The 2,484-nt window shown below is 40.7% G+C and overlaps 1 non-coding gene across 1 annotated transcript; it reads left to right on the top strand.

Annotated features, from left to right (window-relative positions):
- Positions 1-1,185: 1,185 nt before the first annotated feature.
- LOC114808524 lies at positions 1,186-1,323 on the top strand. The gene has a single exon (XR_003756371.1). It is a non-coding gene; the product is annotated as a small nucleolar RNA SNORA7 (small nucleolar RNA).
- Positions 1,324-2,484: the final 1,161 nt, after the last annotated feature.

A 2,484-nucleotide genomic window follows, 5' to 3' on the forward strand; every position in this document is an offset into this window, starting at 1 on the left:
CACTCTACAAGGAAAAGTCCCAAATCCTTTTTAGGGAGCGGTTCTTTTCCAGTATTTACCAATCAGTCAATCATATTTAATGAGCACTTACTGGGTGCAGAGCACTGTAGAGAGTACAATACAACAATATAACAGACACATTTCCTGCTCACAATGAGCTCACAGTCAACATTCCACCCTCTGCACACTTCACGGAGGCACCAGCAAACTGGGCAGGTCTCTAGGCCCATTTTCTGTTTTTGCCTGGAATGGTGGCCATTCTTTCTATGTTCTTCAGTTGTGCTGTGGTTGTGAGTGTGGGACAATACTGTTTCTGTCATGAAGCACCACAGCTATTTGAATTTCAAATGAAATGATTCCCTTACAGCCCTTCTGTCATTGTACCTTTAAGTGAAGATTAAAGTCTTTTGTTTGGGGAGAGTTAACATATACATGGCTCTCTCCACCTTTGCCTTCTCTGACAATTGGTCATGGAACAGAGTAAGCACTGAAACAATATTTATTGTACATCCCTTATGGGATTATAACCTCATTCTAGGCAGGGAATAGCTATTTTGCTTCTGTTGTACTATCCCAAGCACTTAATCCAATAATAACAATAATTGTGGTATTTGTTAAGTGCTTATTATGAGTCAGGCATTGTACTAAGTGCTGGGGTGGATATAAGCTAATCGGGTTGGACACAGTCCCTGTCCTGCATGGGGCTCACAGTCTTAGCCCCCATTTTAAAGATGAGGTAACTGAGGCACAGAGAAGTGAAGAAACTTGCCCAAGGCCACACAGCAGACAAATGGCAGAGGCGGGTTTAGAACCCTTGAGTTTCTGTCTTCCAGGCCCATGCTCTATCCAGCACGCCATGCTGTTTCCCAGTCCTGAGCTTTGCACTCTCTGGATGTTCAATAAATACCACTGATTGATTGTTAAAAGCCAATTTTGCCAGGTAGAGCTCATGCGGAGACTGGACAGTGGGTACTGAATTGAAATGGGGCAGAAAAAAAGGCTATAAGGACATATACTCTCAACTAAAGCAGAAGAGTTGTGAACCAGATGGATAAAACAGTACATGTCAGACTAATTAGGCATGAAACATTAATCATATAAAGTCTTCAGAGACTAAATCAGTACAGGCACTGTAAATAGTACATCCAGTTGGAAACCGCAGAATAGTGTCATCTGAATGTAGATGAGCTCTCAGGATGGCACCTGGAGAGTTTCCAGTACTTTACCAGTCTCAGCTACGGGAAGAAGAGACAAGCAGAGGTCTACCCATTCCATTCCTAGCTTGGGTGGTGGCTAGCCAGTGGAAGGCAATCTGCTACAATCAAAACTCACCTGTGCTGAGCAGCAGCAGCATGAGAGAGAGTCAAGGGCAGAGACTCAAGTTTATTGCATGGAAGAAGGCAATGGTAAACCACTTCCATATTTTTACCAAGAAAACTCTATGGATCCACTACCAGAATGATTGCACATAGAGGTGGGGCGTTCTGGGAGAGATGTGCCCATGGAGTCACTATGGGTCGAAACGACTCAACAGCATAAGACAAGAATGTAGATGGGAAGGGACATTTGGTTACCTGTTGGCATTTTCAGGAGCAGCATGGCCTAGTGGAAAGAGCATGGGTCTGAGAGTTGGGGAATCTGGGTTGTAATCTCAGTTACATCATTTACCTGCTGTGTGACCTCAGGGTAAGTCACTGAACTTCCTGGTGCCTCCATTTCCTCATCTGTAAAATGGGGATTCAATACCACTTCTTCCTCCCCCTTAGACTAGGAGCCCTGTGTGGAACAGGGACTTAGTTTTCTGATTGTATTGTATCTACTCCAGCACTTAACATATAGTAAGCGCCCAATGAATACCACTATTATGATTTTCTGCACACATGGATAGTCAATAGCAGCATGTTCAAATATGAAGAACTATACACATGTATGTATATACATACATACATTTCAATACTAGTGTTTGAGCATTTTCCCATTTACTTCTCTATGATTGAGCTGTATAGATCAAATTGACATTTTTTTAGTATCTTTCTATTGCACATCATTTTAGAATGCAGTATCTTTTTATACCCTTCCATTTACACTTTTATTTTCCTAGTTACACATTAGAATCCTCAGGAATGCATATCCTTACGATCGAGCCCTAACACAAATATTGAAGAGGAAAACGTCTTGCAAACTAAAAAGGGCAAAAACGAAAGAATGAATGAAGGTGAAATTCGTTGAATTCATGATTTTCATTAGCATTTCTTTTGCAAAAGCAGGATTTTGGAAATTCATTGTCATGTTTAATGTAGTTTGAGATCCGCATATTTCTCTTACCATTTCTCTGAAGACTTTTTTTCCCATTCTTGTGACCTAGGCTACATCATATACTTAAATGAGATAATAGAATATTGCATTATGATAAAAATCAAATTTTCCAAATGTCATTCTGGTTGAGATCTTGATGAAATAAAAGCATCTTATAAAATGAAGAGG

This window comes from Ornithorhynchus anatinus, chromosome X5 (assembly GCF_004115215.2).
Source record: "Ornithorhynchus anatinus isolate Pmale09 chromosome X5, mOrnAna1.pri.v4, whole genome shotgun sequence".
Lineage (NCBI taxonomy): Eukaryota > Metazoa > Chordata > Mammalia > Monotremata > Ornithorhynchidae > Ornithorhynchus > Ornithorhynchus anatinus.